The sequence below is a fragment of the Sphaerodactylus townsendi genome, linkage group LG02, assembly GCF_021028975.2.
Source record: "Sphaerodactylus townsendi isolate TG3544 linkage group LG02, MPM_Stown_v2.3, whole genome shotgun sequence".
Lineage (NCBI taxonomy): Eukaryota > Metazoa > Chordata > Lepidosauria > Squamata > Sphaerodactylidae > Sphaerodactylus > Sphaerodactylus townsendi.
Window position 1 is genome coordinate 156,504,768 of NC_059426.1, and position 22,843 is coordinate 156,527,610.

At 45.7% G+C, this 22,843-nt stretch overlaps 1 protein-coding gene across 1 annotated transcript in view; it reads left to right on the forward strand.

The window, feature by feature from the left end:
- The first annotated feature begins 17,544 nt into the window (after positions 1–17,544).
- The window catches only part of BDKRB2 (bradykinin receptor B2), a 43,824-nt gene continuing 38,525 nt past the window's right edge, over positions 17,545–22,843 (forward strand). Inside the window, exon 1 of the mRNA XM_048483482.1 lies at positions 17,545–17,650. The gene's annotated coding sequence lies outside the window, so the exon portion shown is untranslated. The remainder of the gene's footprint in view (positions 17,651–22,843) is intronic.

The window sequence follows — 22,843 nt, forward strand, 5'->3', positions numbered from 1 at the left end:
CAATGAATGGAAACTGGCAGGAAGGAAGCCCCAGAGATCCTTGCCCTAGTGCTTCCGGCTTCGCCCCTGCTGAGGGAGGCGGAGACTTGGCTGAGCCCCAAAGGCGCCCCCAGCCCGTCTTCCTCCCGTGCTTGCTGGGGTGTCGGGCACGGCTAGAGCCCATGGCGCTATTGGCCCAGCAACCCACTTCCCTGGGGGTGAGCCGAGACGCGGCCGGCCTGCTGGCCTGCCAGCCACCCGCCCCCACCCGGCCCTACACAGGGGCACAAGCCTGGGAGCCCCAGCCAGAGGCTCTTTCTCTCCCCAGATGTCGCGACACTGTTGCAAACCAGCCCACGAGCACCCACCCTTGCAGCTCACAGCCCAAACTCCTCAAGCCTGAGCCTGTCTTTATCTTAACCACCCGGCCGAAGAAGTAAGCTAGACTGACTGAAGCCACAAGTCCATGCCCCATTGGGACAGGCCCGGGCCTTCATCCGGCTAGAAAAAAAGGTCCATGGCGTCCAAGGTGATTTGGTGTTCTGCCACAGCTCCCCGGCTTACCACCTTGGCGGCCTTGATTGCTTTCTGCAGGCCCTGTCCGCAGAGGATCAGCTCGCTCCAATGGGCCGCTGCACCATCACCGGGGACAAACCAAGGTCATCTGGGCCGATGCAAGCGAAGCTCTCCTGGCGTGGCGGCCACCCGCCAAAAGCAGGTCAGAGGCCCGACCTGGCAGGGAATCTTCCTCCCCAAAGGTGAGTGACCAGGAGGTCGGTGTAGCCAGCTGAAAAAATGTATTCAATGACCTTGGGCTCTGGCTCATGCCAAAGCATGTACCCCTGCCCCATCCAGGCAATTCTTACGTCGCCCGAGTCGAGATGCATTTATTGACTTGCAGGCGTGGTCCCAACTCTGTTGGCGAGGCTGTGCCCCGACCCACACCTGCCGATGGAGCAGTCTGCGGCGTCCCTGGAGGGCGCTGAGGAAATCAACAAGTCAGGTGTGGTGAATGTAAGCCCAAAAGGCTCCCGACCATACCTGCCCAAGTTGCGGATATCCTCCGGGGCCTACCTTCTATTGCCGTGGCGACCCCTATTCTGAAGCGAGTGCAGGCCGAACTCAGCGGCGGTAGCCGGCTTGAGCCAAACATGCCCTCAACACCGCCAGCATTTGGAACCTGGTGAGGGGACCCATCCTCGTGCACCAAAGCATGCTGCCCTGCAGGCCTGTGCGTAGCCACTCCAATAAGGGAGGAGGGGCAGGTAGGCGATAAGCCGGTAGGAGCCCCAGCATGAAAGTGACGGGCCCAGCTGACCCCTCTTGAGTGATTTTGAATACTGGGCCAGCCAGAAGTAAACCATGTCCCCTGACAGGGCGAGATGTTCCCTTTTTTGTGAGGTGCTGGAAGGTCGATCGAGTAGAGGCGACCAGTTCCCCTGAGCCTGAAAGCCCCATGGTGTGCCCAGGTGGAAGAAGCGCTCATGGCGGCGCACACCTGCTGCCAGCACTCCGGTGACTTTACCCTCGCACTTTTGGTGACTGGAAGCCGCGAGGGTCCCCTCTGCCTGGTGCCCACCGCGCCACCAGCCACTTTAAGTATAAGCGCCTTGAAGCCGCGTCAGAGCGGAAACCTTGCAGTAAAGGCGATGCCTGCCGGAGTGCACCCCATGGTGCCTTGGGTGCATCCTACCCATGGAGCGGACCAGATACTTTCCCGAGGAGGAGGGGCGGTGTCCACCCACATGAACCCGAGAGCCGGAGGCCTTAATGACTCAGGAAATCGGCGCCGCGGCTCCGTCATTATTGCCTGCATGGCCGGTGCCAGCGAGTTCAAAACACCTGTGATGGCGTCACCGTTGCCAAGGCTCCCGGATCACCCGGCACTGTCGCGGGGTGGCTCACCCGAGGGGGCCAGGCACGGGAAGCGATCCACCTGCTGGCGAGATGAGCGTAAACGTCTCATTCTGCAAACCTGGGCAGCGGCTTTGAAAGAGATGTTATGAGTGAGCGGGTGAGAACCAAATTCGCCGAGACCAGGCATGGCCGAGGCTGATTTGCTTTCGACTGTCGCAATTTTACCACCGCGCACCACCAAGTTTTGTAGTCCATAACATCTGGAGTGCCAAAGGTTCGCCACCACGGCTATAGTGGAACTAACTTGGTTGGCATTAAGAAACATAAATGTCCTCTCTCTGGGCTTAACTATCTTGGGCTAATTATGCACGAGGTATCTGCTGTGCAGTGGGGGTGAATGTCAGTCACAGCAAGATTTCTTGTACGAACATATTTCTTTGAGCCCCACTTTCACTTTCCATTCATGGCAAGCGATAACACTTCTAGTGCAACCTTAATTTGCTTTGATGCCAGAGTGGGGCAGATTTGCCAGTGAACATAGCTTTGCCCTGGACATCTTCCCTCCACCCATGGCCAACCTTCCCACTCCCTTCTACTGCTGTCCACACATTCTCCCTCCCTCCCTCCATGTTGCCAGCCTTCCTTTCCAAATAAAAGGGGTGTTAAAAGAAGTCTTCAACCAAGCAAGGGAGTTTCAACATTCTCCCAAATGTTGTTATGCATTGGATGATGATTCTCAAAAGCTAATAATAACAGAGAGTTCTTGGAAATAACAAGCCTCTCTCTCCTTCTGTGGAAGCAGCACGGCAGCAATTATGTCTGTGAGGAGGGGGGGGGAAATATCAGCTCTAGGATATGGTCCCCTTCTTCAACAGTTTGTGGTCCAGGGAATTACTTTGCGTCTTTTATTTGCGGGGGGGATTATTTTTGGAAAGGGCAATAACACCAATATAATTGCAATAACAGCAATATTAATATAGCTGCAATTTAAAGGGCTTCACCATCAATCTTGACGTGATGAGATCTGTGCCTTTAAGAAAGAGTTGATGGATGGAGTTGAGAGGCCTGGGAGAATTCTCAGCGGAAAAGTTGCGGGGCCAGGAGTGAGGGCCTTCTCACCTGTAAACAGAGAAATGTGAGGAGACCCCACTACAAGCCCACTGTGCAGTGAAGAGCTCCAAGGTAAGTGTTCCATGCATAATGGGCCTTGGTTATATAGAGTCGGTTTGTTGTTAAAGGATTTACAACATAAGGCGAGACTTCTATAAAAGATTGCAAACCCCCTCCCTGCCAAGTTGCCTGCAAAGCTTCTGCTCCCACCCTCTTGTTTTTCCATCTCAGTTTGAGAGAATGTATGCCACCCACATTGTCCACTTCTCTGTTTAGCCTACCACTTGCTCAACTATTCATATAAAAATCCCACAGTCCTGTTTAAATTCATTATTTAAAATTATGCAGTGGTGCAGGAAAACAGTTTTGAGCTGTTCACAAAGAACATGCTCTCCCTCGGCATTCATCCATGTTCATTGTTTAGAAGTTGGCCTGAAAGAGGAATTCAGTAAAAGGAGAAAGAAGTGATATTGCAGGTGTGTGTGTGTGTTTGTGTGCTGTAGAAAATGTTTCCCAAGAAAGGTTCTCACTTCAGACTTCATTCTGGCGTTGGACATGTGTAAATAAAAGAGAATACAGATTGCTGTTTAGCAGCTTCTTCCAGGTAATTTTTAGAAGTCATTTCAAAATGGAATGAAAAATGTAGATTGCATATACACTACCATCATCCACCATTCTTTTATTACTTGTATTCAGCAGCTTTTAAACTGCCGTGGAAAAATTTCACTCCTTCCTGCCCCAGTCAATTCCTCTTCCTTATGACCTGCCTTTCACGTTCATGATTATCACTCTCCAACTCTGCAACACAATCTATCAGCTTCTCCACTGTGGAAGGCAGGAAAGAATGACGGAGTCCCAAATACGCTTGAAATTGAGTGTCTTTTTGTGCTGAATTAGAAGGGCATCCACTGTTTCTGTATCCTGCAGGTGGGTGGTGCATTTTTTATTACATGCTGGTTGTTTAGAGTAGCCAGTCCTAGCTTTTACCAATAAATGTATATTTCTCCATCTCTCTCTCAAGAGCTCTTAGGAATCTTACTAACCATCAGTGATGCCTAAAATGCCATATTTGGCAATGCAGTGAGAAGGCTATAACGGGACAATTTTTAATCATGGAGGGCCCATTCCATGCTTCTGTGAAACTTGATCCAATGTATACAAATCATTTCTAAGAAGGATGTTTGGGCTGTGCAATGTTATGTTTCCTAAGTCATGTACAGTTCTAGGTTGTAAAATGGTTTTCTGACACACGAGATGCAACAGCTTCCATTCTGTTGTATTCAAAACCATCATATATGATGCAGCTCTCATTTAGAAGCAATATATCAGTGGTGGCGAACCTATGGCATGGGTGCCAGAGGTGGCACTCAGAGCCCTCTCTGTGGGCACGCACAGAGTCCCCCCCACACACACACACACATCTAGGCTGACCTGGACCGCTGGGCTCGATTATTAGCATTAAACCTAAGACCTAATTTTGGGGAAGTAGTGTAGGTAACCCTGTTAAGTGCTGTTAAATCCCACTGATTTTCATGTGAAGAACTAAAGCGTGATCCTTTACCTGGGAGTAAGCTCGGTTGCTGGCAATAGGGCTTGCTTCTGAGTAAACCCTCCTAGGGTCTTGATTCACCCGTTCGAAGAGTTGCACGGTTGCTTCAAAGCAAAGCCACCAAGCTTATTCCCAAGTAACGCACGCCTCAGAGCCAACTGTTTTTTCTAAACTAAAACCTCAGTATTCAGGTTAAATTGCGATGTTGGCACTTCGTGATAAATAAATGGGTTTTGAGTTGCAATTTGGGCACTCAGCCTCGAAAAGGTTCGCCATCACTGCAATATATTGATTTGAATGCATGTGGATATATGAAGGTTTTTTATTCTACGTTTGACCCTAGTCTGTGCGGACCAGCAATAGCTGTCCAAGATCTCAAACAGACATGGCTCACATTATTTAGTACCTGATCCTTTTAACTGGACATGCCAGGGACTGAACCATTCATCTTCTATGTGCAAAGGCAGAGGAGTAACAAGGGGGGAAAGCGCCCGGTGCACCGGTGCGTCCTCCACCCCTGCCCCGCCCTGGAATGTCCCCACCCCAGAACGCCCCTGGAATGCCCTCACCACACCCCCACAGGGGTGCATCGCCCCCCACCATGTCCCCTTGGAGCTACGCCTTTGTGCAAAGCAGATAGAGTCGTCAGGTTTGCACCTCCCATTGCCTGCCAGCTGGTGAGAGGGAGGAAATTACTTGCTGTCTTGTGATAACACAACATCACTTCCCAGGAAAACCCTAAAGTGATGCTACATCTCTCTAGGAACCACTGAAAACTCTATGGTTGTCAGAGATGTTATTCATTATTTTGTTTATTGTCTAGCAGGGCTCAGGGCAACTAACAACAAACACAAACATAATAATAATAAAATTAAAAACTATTAAAACCACAACATTACAGTAGATTACATCTAAAATATGCTAAAATAAACAAATAATTAAAAATGGTGCGTAATAAAAATCACAACCCCTAGATTAAAATATCCCCCTGCAGAAAAGGGGGACGGGGGTTCAGCAGCTGGCAGTTTCCCGGGTGACAATCAAGAGGGCAGGTACGGTGGAGAGACTGGGTGGCAAACGGCAGAGGAGATGCCATGATCCAGGCCAGTATATGGTGTTAGTCATATAAACCACTGCTGTTCTCAACTATGGGCCTGGTGGAACATCTCCACCTTGTAGGCCTGGTAAAACTTGGCCAAATCTTCAAAGACCCAGATACACTCAACATGAAGGAGAGCACACATGTGTAAATGGCCCCAGAAAAGACACCTTGTAAAGAAACCAGAAGTGGAGGAAGAATTTGACGCAGCACACTTTATAACATATGCATCCCATGGAAGATCCCCAGCAGATGAATTGCAGGAAAAGATCACAGTTAATTCAGCCAAAGTGGATTTCATTTCTGTGTGCTCAGCAAAAATAAACAAGCGTTGTTCAAACAGTGCAGCCTTAAGCAAACTTTCACCCTTCTAAGATAGTTGTGATCAGAGGGCTCATAAGGAAGTAACTGCTTAGAATTGTATGGTAAACCTCCAACCCACCTACCCACCTGCAACCTCCATATACAGTAGCATAATAATCCCTTTTATTTAGTGGAGGCATAATCCTCATAATCTTTATCCATATCACCTTTTTTGCAATGGGTTAAACAAGGTGCTCAAGTTCATATTTTGTTCCAAGCTGGGAAGGACAAGGAAATTCTTCCACAATAATTTCATTGATGGTCATAGAACAACAACAAAAAAAAAACACACACACACAACTACAGGAGGAGGAACTGTATGTTGAACCCAAAGTATGTTTTCTCCTTTGAACTGATTAAGATTAACCCATAAATTGAAAGCTGATTATTCTTTGGGATGTTGTGTGGTTTCCAGGGCCATATGGCCGTGCTCTAGCATTTTCTTCTGATGTTTTGCCTGCATCTGTGGCTGGCATATTCAGAGGACTGAAACGTCAGGAGAAAATGCTACTAGAACACGGCCGTACAGCCTGGACCTACACAACATCCCAGTGATTCCGGCTGTGAAAGCCTTCGACAATACATTGATTATTCTTTCATTGTACTCCCAGTTGTAGAAAATATCTGCAATAAGGAAGAATTCTGGGTTTTTCTAAACCCTTCCTTCCTTAAATTTATTTAATTTATTTAATTTAAAGATGCTTTTGTGGGATAACTGTGTTGGTATATGTGCATATGTGCCATCAAGTTGCAACCAACTCATGCCAACTCCAGCAAGAGGCTCCCGTTATTGAGTCAGTCACCTCAACATATTCTCTTATTTTAGGAAGCCACGTTTCAGAGGTCCGACTTGGATAACGCATAATGAATTGACAGTCATTTTGACAGCGCCTTCATTTCTTTGGTGGGTTTTCACCTCCTCCCTGAAAGCTGTTTGGCTGCCTTGCCACAGTCCTGCTAAAATAAATACAATCTGATTCACACAATAAGCCTTTAGCCAGGAAATAGGGGGCCTGGTGCATTAAAAAAAACCCAGATGTTCACCCAATGCAGCAATAATTGACTTGCTTCCTTTATTACTTAGGGCCTTTGATAAGATTCAATAAAAGCGAAACTGCTTCATGCCCCTTAATTTGATGACGATTATCACTGCAGTGTATCACTACTTATCTGCATGGGGTGGGAAATGTTATTCTGACCTGCAACACAGTACTAGAGGCAGAACAAACATGAACCTGGCCTTAAGGATTTCTCTATTCACTAATCCTCTGTGTTCTCTCCGTTATTACTGAAGATAAGAAAACAAGCCAGCTGGCCTTCTTGACCTTATTTTCTACTAATTCTACATATTGAAAAGTTCTTCTCTCACAGCTCTCCGGGTCTGTGCAGTACACAGGGCCTCTCAACCAAAACACCCCCAACTTGGGGATGGGCATTTCCTGGAGAGGGGGAGGTTAGGATGTTCAGCAGCTTGTCATGGTCAGATTATGAGCCATTCGGGGATTTGCTTGGATTGCATCAAGCAGTTCTGAACAGTTGGTCAGAAGCCACAACAACCAATCAGGGATGAGCTGGGAGTCAGGTTCTCATCCAGCTCTTGGCAAAACAACTACACAATGAAGTTGTTGCACAAGGGAGTTCTTTCTTCCCTCCTCTTCAAACTGGGTAGGGACAGAAGCAATGCTTTTAATTTTTGCAAAGGACACGAGAGAGGAGGTAGAGCTGGTTTCTCTCATTTTCTCTGCAGCCCAACCTGATGGTTTGGGCTAAAGAGAACCTCCTGGGATACTTACCTTGAGAGGCTGGGAGGGGGATGTCGCCATTGCTGCTGCAATCCAGTCTGGCTTAGAGGCCAACCATGACCCTAGGTCCGCTGTTGACAGCACCCAGGAGTCCAGGGCTGCCAGGCATTCTGTTGATGGAGGGGGAAGCGGTTGCTGTCCCTGCAGCTCTACAGCATTTTTTGGAGGAGGTCGCTGGTTGGTTACAATAGAGTAGGTTAAAACTGAATCCATCAAAGACGGAGATCCTTTGGTTTGGCCGCAAGGGGGGAGTTGGGGAGGGGGTACTGTTGGCACCAACTTCCTCCAACCGCAGCCTGGGGGTCCACCTGGATTCGTCTCTTTCCATGGAGACCCAGATGGCCCACGTAACCCGGGCTGCGTTTTTCCACCTTCATCAGGCCCGGCGGTTGGCCCCCTTCCTCTCCCAAGCTGAACTCGCCACTGTGATCCATGCAACCGTCACCTCCAGGTTAGGCTATTGTAACTCGCTCTACGCAGGTCTTCCCTTGCGACTGATTCGGAAATTAAAGCTGGTCCAGCATGCAGCGGCTCATTTACTCACAGGGGGTACCTTTCATGATCATATGCAGCCTGTGTTATGCTGCTTGCACTGGCTTCCAGTTGAGTTCCGAATCATCTTCAAGGTGTGGGTGTTAACCTTTAAGGCCTTACGTGGCCTGGGGCCTTCGTACCTCAGGACCATATTACCCCATGTGTTACTACTTGGCCTCTGCGCTCGGCAGAGGCCAACTTACTAGTGGTCCCCAGCCCCTCAATGATGCAGCTGGCCTCCACATGGGCCAGGGCTTTCACAGCCCTGGCCCCGGCCTGGTGGAACACTCTTCCTCCAACTGTCCGGGCCCTGCGGGATCTCGGAGAGTACCACAGGGCTTGTAAGACTGAGTTGTTCCACCGGGCCTTTGGAGGGACCAGCCGCTGAGTACAGTGCCCCCCGTTTTACCATCAGGGGGTCCCTTACTTTCAATGGGACCTGCCGCTCTTTCCTCTTGGGGAGGGTTTAAATTCGGTATATGCTAGACGCTGTTTTATTGTTTAATGTTCTACTGTATTAATTGTTCTATTTTTTGTTTAATGTTCTACTGTATTAATTAATGGATTTTAGCTTGTAGCAAATGGAGCTGTGCATTTATTATCTGTGGGTTATTTATTTACTTGTATAGCCATTTGTTTTACCTGTTGGGGGTTGGGTTTGGGTTTGGTTGTTTGTGGGGAAGTTTCTGTTGTACACCGCCCTGAGCCCTGTTGGGATAGGACAGTATAAAAATCTGATAAATAAATAAATGATCAGTGTAAAACCTGTTCATCACCCCAATATTCCATGGTGATGATTTTTAAAAAATATTTCAGTGTATTTTATGTGTCTTACCTATGTGGTAAGCTGCCTTAAATAAGAAGCTGACTTAATAAATGTTTTAAATGAATAAATAATCTTGTGACAATCACACTTCCTCAATCTAACACACTAGTAGAAGGTATTTATAGTGATAAAATAGGGAAGGGAAAACCACATGCATCAGCTGAGCTCGTTGGGGATGGGGCAGGAGCAAAATGTTTAAGACTGGCAGATAAATACACCTTCCTAGTTTCATGAGAGCATTGGTCTGCTAGATTTAACAAAAGCCCAACATTACATATGCACTCCAAATCATTTCTCATAGTTAAATATAAACAGATTGAAGTGGTGGCTTGTCATTATGTTTGGCATCCCACAGTTCTCATTACAAAGATCTAGAAATGTATCAAGGGCACCCACTTCATTTAGAATAAGTGGTTACGGCCCCTTGACTTTGGCAATACATCATACAGTTCTTGTAAATCTAGGTCATCCTTCTATTTCTTCTCGGAGTTTCTGATATTTCATCTCCAAAAAATCTGAAAAGCTTTTAAGTGAAAGCAGACTTTCCCCCTGATGTAAACGTATCATTCCCTCAGGCTATTAGCCTCAGTAAGGCATAGAGCATTATCCTCTCACAGGGAGAAACAAGGGAAAGATTCCCTGTTGGGGTGAGCCAGCCTCACCCAGCAGAGCTTCAGACAGAGCACGGGAATGCCTGCGCCATCTGTTGCCCTCTGGGCAGGTGAGCTCACCTGTCACAAGACCCCCATGACTCACGGTCATGGGTTGCCCTGGACAAAGGGACAAAAGGTGCATACCCCCAGGTATGGATTAGGCCCAGACAGGAACGCTTCCTCCCGCACGTACGCAGTCCCTATGACTCATGTATCGCCTTGGATTCTCCCGCTCTCCCGCCTCCGAACCCACCTCCCAAAAACCCTAATAAAAGGTGCCAGGGACCGCTAGCTCGGGAGATTAGCCGCTGGCTTCTCTCCACCGGATCCTGATATCGTTGCATCTCACCTCTTCCTTGCGACCCACGCAGGCCGACTTCAAGTCCCGACATCTGAAGGGTCCCTACAGGATTCAGAAACTGCTTCTTTGCCTTGGTGGGTTTTCATAGAAACTCTCCATGTTCAGGTTATTTCTGCCCACTGCCTCTCCTGGCAACAGTGACGGAGTAAACAGCACCAGAAGCAGTCCAAGAGGGCCTGACTTGGTTTCTCCCTAAAGGGCCAGAGACAGCACATTTTTAAAAAATCAAGTTTGCATCTTTTACCAATATCCTGACTTTGAAACTGTTTTGGCTGGCCAATTTTGTATAAGAGTGCAGGAAGGAAATGAGAGCTGCTTCCTCCAGGCTGAGGACATTCCAAGGGGGTTAGAGTAGACTAGAGACACTAGAGTGGACTGGAGACAGGAGCTGGTCATGATACAGGTGTATAATTACATTCTTGTTGCCTATAAAACATGGCTGGTGCCTGGCAGGCAGTGGTGGGATTCAGCAGGTTCGCACCCCTTCGGCAGAACCAGTTGTTAAATTATTTGAATCCCACCACTGCTGAGAGGATGAGGAACTGAGAGGAAAGAGGCTCCTTCAGCTGAAGGAAACAACTGAAACATACTTTGTAGATGAGAGAGATCTGTTTACTCCTTGATATTTTTCACTTACTAGTTTTAAAGTCACACTTCATCTATCATATTTGTCTCCTGCTTTTCTCCCAAGGAGTACTGCCTAAATCAGTCCCTGTGTCAGGCCAATCACATCTTTCGATGTGTAGAACTAGACACATATCTGAGAATAATTATCTGGGATCAGTGCTGGTCTGTTGCATACATGGACCCTTGCTTACAACAGTATAAGAAGGATGAGACAGAGAGCATGCACATGTGTGCCAAGAGTTGCCAACTTATGGCAACTCTATGAACTAATGTCCTCCAAAACATGTTCTCGTTCACAGGGTTCATCTCATGTCTTGCAAACTTGCTCATGTCTTGCAAACTGAAGGCCCTGGCTTCCATTATAGAATCAATCCAGCTCATGTTGGGCAGTGACAAAGGGAGGGGGAATTGCGCCCAGAGCATGAACTTCCCACCCACCCTGCCCCCAAAATGCCCTCACATGCCCCCAGCCCTGCCCCAACACGACTGCAATCTCAGCACCCAGGGCGAGCTGCCATTGATGTCCCCATTGCAGCTACGCCTCTGTGTTGGGGCTTCCTATTTCCTGCCTTCAATATTTCTTAATACTATTGTCTTTTCCAGTCACTCTTGACCAAAGTACAACAGCCTTAGTTTGGTCATTTTTACATCTAGGGAAACGTCAGGCTTGATTTGACCTAGAACACATTTATTTGTCTTTTTAGAGGTCCACAGTTTCCATAAAACTCTCCTCCAGCACCACATTTCAAAGGAATTCACTTTCTGTCACTTGTCTTCATTGTTCAACTTTGTTTACAGTAATGGGAAATACTATGGCATGAATTAATGACTTGATCTTGGTTGCTAGTGACACATCCTTACACATAAGAATATTTTCTAGCTCCTTCATGGCTGCCTTTGCTAGTCTCAATCTCGTTCTGATTTCTGGGTTGCAGCTTCCCTTTTGGTTGGTGATGGAGCCAAGGAATCGAGAATCTTGAACAACAAGAATGTGTTCCTCATCAACCTTGAAGTTGTGCAGTTCCCCAGTAAGCGTTACTTTTGCCTTCTTAATATTCTGCTGCAATCCTGTTGTGACACTTTTTGCTTTAACCTTCATCAGTAGTAATTTCAAGTCTTCACTATTTTCTGCCAGTAACGTGTTGTCATCTGTATATCTCAAATTGTTACTATCTCTTGAACAAATATTGATACCACCTTCACATAAATCCAATCCAGCTTTTCTTATGATATGTTCCGCATATAGATTGAAGAGGTCGGGAGGTTAAAATACATTCTTGTCTGACATCTTTGAAAGAAGAGGCTAGCCATGTAGCCTCTACTTAAAACCCTCCAAGAAGGAGAGCTCACCACCTCCCACATAAACTGTTCTACTGAGAAACTGTTCTGTCAGGAAGTTCAATGTTCAGCCAAAAATTATTTGGATTTTCTAATTAGAAAACCCAACCTTTTGCAACTCCCCCCCTCCCCCCCGATTTACTGCATAGAGGCAGAATAGACACAAGTCTGACTGTGGCTATCTCTCACACAAAATGAGTTTTCACTTGAGGAACATTGGGAGGGGGGTGTTAGCAATCCTTCAGGATTATTTATCGTTAAGAGTCAGTTAGTGACCGGCATTTGGCTCTCCTTCTGCGGTTCAGCTCCTGGAGTCACGCATTCTGCTCATGTCCCCCCCAAAACTCTAATAGCTCTGTCAATAAGTGACAAATGTCCCGTGTCACCGTCTGCTGTGTGTTCACACAGTTAATAAGTTGTAACACCTAGCTTTGGGATGCCAGAAGGACCAATATTAATGGGACTTTTGGGAACACGGGTTGAGAAGGCAAGCCATAATTTCTTACCTGTGGAATGCAGAAAAAAGACAGGAGTTGAGGCCAAAAAAACAGATGGGTTTTTTTTTTCCAGGGCTGCATAATTGGCATAACTTCCTGACAGGAAATGGAACTGCTACCAAATACTGGAGATTTACACCTGAAGGCGAAATGGGTAGACAGAGCACATGAAAGAATGTGCATATTTAGGGAAGATCATTTGCATTTCTAAACATGTTAACCTTTTGTACTCTGAAAGGCTAAAGAAAATAGCAACTGAGCAATATGTGTAAAGGTTATTGTAACATCAAAGTGAAAGAAAACCTACTAATTATTTTTTACAGTTTGCCATAATGGGCTGATATTCTATATTCCAGTAATAAATACAAGTATCTTGTCTTGCATAAATGCCACTGATATTATTGTTGCCTCTAGTATTTTGCATGTAAGATGATGGCCTCAATCTAGCTAGCTGGAAGCCATGTGCAAAAAGCAAAAGGTCCCTTCATACAGCAGCAGTCACATCTGTTCAGAGGAGGCAGTATGGAGATAAATAGGGAATCCTATATAGAGCTGCTCAACTCTAAACCTATTGATTTCACTGTTAGGTCTCTTCCTCTGGCTCTCTCCTAAACAGCTGATTTATTCAGATAGTAACTTCTTGAAAATAGTTTTCTTTATTTGCTGTGCACACACACAGAGGTGTAGCAAGGGGGGAAAGCGCCCGGTGCACTGGTGCTTCCTCCGCCCACACTCTGGAACGCCCACAGCACACCCCTGGAACACCCTCGCCATATCCCCACAGGGCATGCGCCCGGTGCGTCGCACCCCACCCCCCATTCCCTTGGAGCTACGCCTCTGCACAAACAGCACAAAATCTTTAGAAGAGAAGAGTTTGGATTTATATCCTGCTTTTCTTAACTGTGAGGAGTGTCGAAGTGGGGAAACAAATCCAGTTAACCAGATAAGAGTCTGCTGCTCAGGTGGAGGAGAGGGGAATCAAGCCTGGATCTCCAGATAAGATACCACCGCTCATGTGGAGGAGTGGGGAATCAAACCCAGTTCTCTAGATCAGAGTCCACTGTTCTTAACCACTACACCACGCTGGCTCTTTAGACTCCTGATCATATCTAACATGAATGTTTAATACCACATAACCTTTTGTACAACTTTAACCAAAATAAGTTGATAATGACCAGCTATCTTTTCCAATCATAGGCTGTTTTTTCTTCACTTGTATGACAGTTTGGACCATGATGTTCATGACGTGACAATGGAATGTGTGATTTGACTCCAAAGAAGTGCCTTGGAAGATACAGTGTGGATCAGGGTCATGAATCTGGAAAGGAGAAGGCTAGCTTTTCCCCACTGGTGACATTTTCTTGATTGAAAATGGTCCAGTTGATCTGTGTAAAATATCTGTGAAGGAAAAAAAAGACAGACACAATGCAAGGACACTTCTGACCAGTAAAATAATGTGAAGGGAATAGTGAACCTTCTTAAGTTAACTCTTAAGAGGAGAAGCAGTGGCATAGTGGTTAAGAGCAAGTGTACTCTAATCTGGAGGAATGGGATTTGAATCCCCGCTCTGCTGCTTGAGCTGTGGAGGCTTATCTGGGGAATTCAGATTAGCCTGTGCACTCCCACACATGCCAGCTGGGTGACCTTGGGCTAGTCACAGTTCTTCTGAGCTCTCTCAGCCCCCACCCCGCCACTCCACCTCAGCCCCTTTAAGTCTCCTTACAAGAGAGAAGGGGGGATAGAAATCCAACTCTTCTTCTTATCCTCAGTACAGAGACACAAATCCAAATGGAAAGGGTTCCAGAACTCAAGAGGATGAATTTTTTTGCTGGAAAAACATGAGTCCTTTGGCATTAAAAGACTAGCAAGTTCTTATTCTAGCAAAAGCTTTCAGGGACTAAAATACACCAACCGATGACCATGATTATGCTAGAGTGACATCTTCCTAGTCAACTACTTGTTAGCATCCCAAATGACCATCAGTGAGGCATATTTTTAGAAAACAGCCTAATCCTGTATATCTTTAGTCTGAAATAAATCCAGCAGTCTCCAGTGGAGCTTAGTCATATTTAGTTCTTTTTTTGCTGAAGGCCTGTTGAAATCAGTGGAGCAAGTCAGTCATGACTAAGGCTGAGACAAAAAGGGCAAGATGCATTATTTGAATGCTTCCATACCATATGCCCACCAACCCCCCACACCTTTAGTGATCTTTCAAAGGAAACTGTGAGAAGGAATAAAATTGCTCAGAGCAGATTTGTTTCACTGCATAAAACTATAATGTCAGCAGGCTGACTACAGCCTTTCTGATTGGTTAGGAAATCTATTCCAAACAATTAGAAGCTGCTTTTTAATAATGTGCCCCCCCCCCCCAAGGTAAGCATCTGTTTCTTACTGTTTAAGAAAGTGGTTCTCAACCTGTGGGTTGCAACCCCTTTGGGGGTCGAACGACCCTTTCACAGGGTTCACCTAGGACTCTCTGCATCAGTGTTCTCCATCTGTAAAATGGATAAGTGTTAGGGTTGGGGGTCACCACAACATGAGGAACTGTATTAAAGGGTCAGGGCATTAGGAAGGTTGAGAACCACTGGTTTAAGGGAACAGTGTGCCAGAACTTTTCACTTATGGATATTTAGTTCAAGTCTTATCACAACCAACTTAAGACCTATTGGTTTCAATTGGACATCCCCCCACACTCAATTAGGACTTTATTTATTTACTTCATTTATATCCTACTTTTTTCACCATAAACAGCTTATTTCATTCTCCTATATTTTATCCTCTCAACAACCCTGTGAGATAAGAACATAAGAACATAAGAACAAGCCAGCTGGATCAGACCAGAGTCCATCTAGTCCAGCTCTCTGCTACTCGCAGTGGCCCACCAGGTGCCTTTGGGAGCTCACATGCAGGATGTGAAAGCAGGGACGTAGGTATAGATTTTTTATGTGGGGGTTTGGGGGGGGCCCACACCCCCACCCGCCCCTAGGGCGAGGTCACGCCTCCCCAAGCCCCGCCCCCAGCCTAGCGCTTATAAAAGCAGCTCTCCAAGGCCAGGGATGGCAGACTCCCCCGCCCTGCCCTCCCCTGCCCCCCACCGGCTGGGCTCCCAGCCGGCAGCTGGCAGTTCCTTCTGCCCTCCCCTCTGGGAAGAGGCGTAGAGGGAAAATGGAGCCCGGTGCAAAATCTGAGTCCCCCCCCCACCCTGCCCCCTGGGCAGCCGCTGTGATGCTAGAATCCACCCCCAACAGCATCACTTTCAATGGTGTTTAAACTAGAGAGCCCAAATTCTCCTTTTAAATCCACCTTAAAGGGAGAATCTGGGGTCCCCAGTTAAATAACATTGAAAGTGATGCTGTTTTGTGGTGGATTATCCCCCACCGTGAAACAGCATCACTTTCAATGTGGCGTAGTGGTTAAGAGCAGGTGCTTTCTAATCTGGAGGAACTGGGTTAGATTCCCTGCTCTGCCGCTTGAGCTGTGGAGGCTTATCTGGGGAATTCAGATTAGCCTGTACACTCCCACACATGCCAGTTGGGTGACCTTGAGCTAGTCACAGCTTTTCGGAGCTCTCTCAGCCCCACCCACCTCACAGGGTGTTTGTTGTGAGGGGGGAAGGGCAAGGAGATTGTAAGCTCCTTTGAGTCTCCTACAGGAGAGAAAGGGAGGATATAAATCCAAACTCTTCCTCTTCTAAACTGAGGACCTCAGATTCTCCCTTTAAATCCATGCCGAAGGGGGTGGATTTAAAAGGAAATTTGGGGGGTGCCTGCTGTCAGGGGTGCAATTGTTAAGCTACCAGCACCAAACTTTTAGGATATCTTTAGGAGACTCAGTTTTGGTGAAGTTTGGTTCAGGGGGTCCAAAGTTATGGACCCTCAAAGGTGTAGCCCCCATCTTCTGTTAGCTCCCATTGGAAACAATGGGGGATGGGGCACCCCCTTTGAAAGTCTATAGCTTTGGACCCCCTGGACCAAACTTCACAAAACCTGGATGGTATCAGTAAGAGACTCTCCTGATGTTACCTCCCAGGTTTGGTGGAATTTAGTTCAGGGTGTCCAAAGTTATGGACCCTCAAAGGTGTAGCCCCCATCTTCTATTAGCTCCCATTGGAAACAATGGAGGATGGGGGCACCCCCTTTGGTAGTCCATAACTTTGGACCCCCTGAACCAAACCTCACCAAACCTGGGTAGTATCATCAGGAGAGTCCAGCAAACAATCCCTGAAAGTTTGGTGCCGCTGGCCCAAATAATATGGAAGAGCTCGCAGTGCTTAAGCGGTGCTTATGGGAAAGCCCCAGGCTTGTGGGGAACCATTCAGGGCTTCCCTCACCGGCCCCGAGCAAAGGAAACAGCCGGGCAGCAGTGGGGCACTCCAAGCAGGGTGAGAAGACCCGCAGCAGGTACACTTCCTGGCTAAGCCATGGAACACTTAGAAAGTGCAAAATCAGCCTCAGGAAATGGCAAAATGGGGCCTGCCAAGTCTCCCATCTGACATTCAAGCCATTTCACCACGCTGCTTCTTTTTAGAAAGCAATCATTTTTCAAGGTCTCATTGAGCAAAAAATGATATAGAAAGTTAAATCCCCCCTCAGAAAGAATCCAGTGAAAAAAGCAATGACCAGGTGTATCTCCTTCAGAGGAGCAGAACGTTTGCATACACAAAGAGTTTATTCTATACTGGTTGTTTGGTTGTTTAAAAAGACATCACAGACGATCCCGTTCTCTGCTGTGAATTTACATCAGGCCTCAAAAACACTATAAATTTTCCTTCTAGAAATATTAACATCTCAGCCATGATTTCTAACTTATTCACAGCTGTGTGTCTCACGCCAGTGATTTCGTGCCAGAACCAGCTTCTGAGGGGACGTTTCAAGCTAGGGGTGTGGACGTTTGTTGTAGCATCATCGTCCGTGGGAGGGGTTGCTTCAGTTCTTTTCAGAAACCACCAGCAAAACATAAATTGGAATCACTCACAAAGAGACCACAGCCTGGGAGTTTCTTGAGGACACTGCTGGCTTGCTTTCTCCACAAACTAACAAACTATTTGCTGGAAAGGTATGTACTACTGCTTCTGCTTGAAATCCTAAGCTGACAGCCAACTTCTGAAGTATTTCACAAGCTTCCCTAAAATCCGCACTTAACTACAAATGAAATTATAAAGTAGGTCCTCCATTACTTCTTTTTTTCCCCCTGCTTTCAAAAATTTTGCTTTTTCACAGCTCTGTAAATACAGCTCTGCTTGAGGAATATCTGCTATATGGCACAATGCCAATTCACCGTTGTTGCAGACACAATGGACTTGTGTGTAGGTGGCTGGTTTTTAAGATCATGAGAACAGTGATTCATAACAGGTCTGGTCAGGGTTGAAAAGGTATTAGAGGCTAAAAAATTTTCAGTGGGTGATAGCATGAAAATATAGGAGAACAAACGTCTGCATGCTGTAGGAGTATGATTGTGTGCAGACCACTAGTCCAAATGTTGGATCAGGTGTCATGGGGGTCATGTCCCAAACAAACATGGGTTGTGTTGGCAGCTTGTGATGTAGTGACTGGGGTGCTGAACTGGGGAGGCACAGCTCAAATTCCCACCATGCCATGACAGATCACTGGGTGTCTCTAGTGTACCTGCTCTCTCTCTTAGCCTGACCTACTTTATAGGATGTTTGTGAGAATAAAACGATGGTCAAAAACTATTTATGGCTCCTTTGAGAAAAGGTGAGAAAAGGAAATTGGTGGATCGTTTCCTTTGCGTGTACCTCTGGTTTAGCAAATTGTATGCAATGTAATATTTCAATACATTGGTCACTAATCTTGTAACATCAATATTGTACTGTATTTTCACTGCAATGTTCTCTAATTGTGTTTCCAATTAATCATTGTAATGGGGGAGATGGTAGGCTTTTTATGTCACTGGGTTCTTATTGCTTTGTTTTTAATGCCGATCCTCCTTGGGTCTCCATGAGCAAAGTGGACTAGAGTTCTGAAAAGTTTGGACTGTTTCTCCGGATAATAATTCAGTTGAAACAGTAGATTGCCTCAGTCAAGCTACAGTTGCATCCAGGAAGACTTAGTATAAGGGATAGACTGAAATTGTACTCTTACCCAGGTCAAACTAAGGCACTTTCACACATGCAGAATAATGCACTTTCAATCCACTTTCACGATTGTTTGCCAGTGGATTTTGCTATTTTGCACAGTACAATCCAATGGCAAAGTGCACTGAAAGTGGATTGAAAGTGCATTATTCTGCATGTGTGGAAGTGCCCCTAGTCTGATGGAAGAGACTAGTGAGGAGAATCTCGCACATTTTTGTTAAACGAATTTTCAGACACCCCTCTCCCTCGCTCTGAGAAATCAGGAAGTTGAACAGTGGCAGAGGGTATGTGGTATTTCTTCCCATTCCTTTTCAGTGGCCGGGACAAAGCTGCAATTAGCTCCATGGAATGGGGTGGGAGCACATGTACCCTTTTCCTCTCCCATCTCCTATGGAAGAAATAGCATTTTCAGAGGAGCAATTTTCAGAAGAACCATTGGAAGGAGTGGTTATAAAACTTGCCACAGAGACTCGTTCCAGATCTTGAAAGTCAGCTGCAAATTAGTTCTCTTTAAAAATGAACAGTCCAAATTATCAGTTTCTCATACCTGGTTTCATTGTTCAAATGTCACTGGGGTCACACAGCAATTAGTGGGTCCTATATCTAAATACGCTTGTGTAGCATTGTACTATGCATAGAAGATGGATCATGTCCCAGAAAACCCGAAAGAGAAACTTTTAGAAGTTTTTCACCCCTCCCTCAATGCCCTTTGTATATATCTGCTTCTCAGTTTATATAACTAGGCAGGCTAGTCATAATTTATGTGTATTTAATTGGCTAGGCTTCAATAATACCAGCAATTGTTTCAGTGATGAAACAATTGTTCTCCATTTCTTTAGTCCAAACTTAGGGTACATTCTCACTGGAACTTTTGCAGAGCACTTTTGTGTATTGGCATCACTTTGACACATGGTGCCTTGTGGGTTTTACAGGGCACCACAGGTACAAACTGGAGCAGGGAATAGATCGACAAGGGAATCTGATACAACCATTCTCTCTACACTCCCATAGCTCTGGGCTATACAATACTAGATGAGCACTGAATGGTAGGTTTTAATGGAAACAGCAATTATTTACAATGGATCTATATAATTTATGAGTGATTTAACTATGATTTAATCAATTACCTACTGAATAGATTAGTTACACAAAGCAAAGATTTTTTGGGGGAAGGGATAGAACTAAATCAGGCTGTGCCCGAACACACATGCAGAAAAGACAGGTGAGGTGCGCAAACATGGTGAGGAAAGAATGGTGGTGGAAAGAGCCATGAAGTCACAGCTGACTTACGGCTTTTTCCAGACAAGAGACAAACAGAGGTGACTTGTTATTGCCTGCATAGGAAACCTGGACTTTCCTAATGGTCTCCCATCCAAGTACTAACCAGGGCCAATGCTGCTTGCCTTCCAAGATCTAGCCTTACCTGAACCATAGAGATGAGGGCAGGAGAGAGTACTGTGAAAGAAATCAATGAAATGATGTGTCAAACCCAAACAGAGCCGTAAACCATAGAACTGATAGATGAAAAATATCACAGTGTGTAACAGACTTCCTCTCTGTTACATCTTTGAAGATGCCAGCCATAGATGCAGGTGAAACGTTAGGAACAAGATCCACCAGACCATGGCCACACAGCCCAGAAAACCCACCACAACCAATCAGGTCTTTGTTTGCAACTGGAGAAGAGGATGCAAACAGAACCAATGGGTGTTCAATCACCTCTAGTGATCAGGTGGTACAGAATATCTTTTGAATGTAGAAGTTGTCCAGCTCAATACGAGATGATGTGAAAGACCTCTGTCTGAGACTCAATAGCCACTGCCAATCAGAGCAGACAATACTAACCTCAGTAGACCAATGGTCTTCATAAGTTCATGTACATGAGTAACTTTGTTTATCAGCAAGAAGGAATAGATGGGTTATTATTTTACCACTTCTTTGTGTAAAGTATGCAAAAGATCTAAAGCAACATGCATGAAAAACATGCTCCTAACAGTAAGATTTAAATAGTTTTTATATAAGTAAAATTAGAGAAAGAACTTGGTAACGTATCAGAATTTCCCTTTGTCTTACAGAGAGGCTGATTCTGCAATAGATCTCTTTCCCAACTAGAATACTAAAAGTAGGGTGTAAAGTGACAGAGGTTTGCGTAGAAGCCATAGCCCGCATAGCCGTGGGTGGAGCTGGACATTTGCCAGGATTCAGAGATGATCGAAAATCCTTCTGCCGATCATTCCTATCACTGTTTCTCATAGTGTGCATACTTGTGTGGTGATCTCCAATGAACCATAACATTAGGAGCATAGGATGCAAGCTACAAGACTGGATTCCCTAAGTCTAGGAAATGGAAAGCGCTGCTTAGTATTAAGATATTTCACTAGTGTTGCCACCTCTGGGTTGGAAAATAGCTGGAGATTTTGGGGGTAGAGCCTTGGGAGGATGGGGCTAGGGCAGCGGTTCTCAACCTGGAGGTCACAACCCCTTTGGGGGTCGAACGATCCTTTCACAGGGGTCGCCTAAGACTCTCTGCATCAGTGCTCTCCATCTGTAAAATGGATAAATGTTAGGGTTGGGGGTCACCACAACATGAGGAACTGTATTAAAGGGTCACAGCATTAGGAAGGTTGAGAACCACTGGGCTAGGGAAAGGGGGGAACTCTAGCAAAGCATAATGCCATAGAGTCCATCCTCCAAAGCAGCTGTCATATCCAGGGTTACTGATCTTGGCTGTCTGGAGGTCAATTGTAATAGTGGAAGTTCGCCAGATGCCAGCTGGAGTTTGGCAATCCTAGATTTTACCCTACAAGCTCATTCCACATTTCAGACATGTTGAGGCTGGGTGCCCCATGGGACAGGACAAACCATTTGCATGTTCTTAATTGTTTTTTTTCTCAAGGGAAGGGGCAAAATGGAACCAGCAGGTTCCTCTGCTAGTCCTTGACCAAGGGCCAAGAAAAATAAATGGGGGTGCTACAGTTGAAATTATTTCTGGATCTCCTCCAGTTGATGCTTCTACAGCACCCACGTTGGCCACCAGAGAACAAAAGAAACAGCCTTGTATGAAGAGTAAATGAGACCATGACTGGACTCTTCATCAGACTTTTAAAAAGGAAATTATAGATGTGATTCAGACTAGGGCTGTGTGAGTAGAGGAGACGGGGGTTTATCCTTCCATCCATGCATGGTTTCCACTCTCTCAGACTGTTAGCAGCACTTTGAATGGGAAAAAATTGTGCCTGGCTTTTGTCCATCCCCTCTAAAGCACTGTTTTAAATATGGACCTTATTGCTGTTAGTGGAGGCAGCTTAAAGTGGTAACGCTGTGGGGACCCAGAGCCTATGGCAAAGGAAGAATATTTTCTCAGTGGCTTTAATTATTAGGAAATAGCTCTGTCCAAGCTCCCTTCGGGCCTTGGAGAAGACAACCTCCCCTCTGACTGGTGGCACAGATGCCTGTTAGTCTGTGTGAAAAGAAAGAGACATTTCACATCTGGTTGAGGAAGAGAGATAAGCAGACGGACACTGCCTGGAATTGCCTTAAGCATCTGGTGCAAGATATTTTATTTTATTATTTTCATGTATAACCTGCCTTTTTCACTGGAACCAGGATGCATGGCAAGCATGATAAAAGCTTTCCATCAGTCATTAAGCAAATGACAAAATATGAAAACATCAGGTTATCAGTGAGTAGATTACAAAATATGCTAAGGGTTGGAGTGGATAGCAGAGATTCCTTGTAAAACAAAATCATTCAGTTGGGCTGAGATTCTAGAACAGTGGAAACAAGGGGGAATAGTGGATCTGTTGCCTTATAAAAATGTCTTCTTTCCTACATAAAATAAATAAATATTACCCTTCCCCCAAATCATAAGATTCTTCTCTAACAAAAGCCAGCTCTGAAAATCTCAATGGCCCCTGAAACTTTGTTGTTGTTGTTGTTGTTGTTGTTGTTGTTGTTGTTGTATTTATAAACCGCCCTCCCCGAAGGGCTCAGGGCGGTGAACAAAACAAATAGATAGAGCACAGATAAAATCAGTAAATAATCATTAAATATGGCTCTATATGTTAAAATCAACCCCATTAAAATGCAGCATCCTAATCAAATATACTGATGGCGTCCTACTAGAAATCCCCTAACAAAAAGGGGGGAGGGGA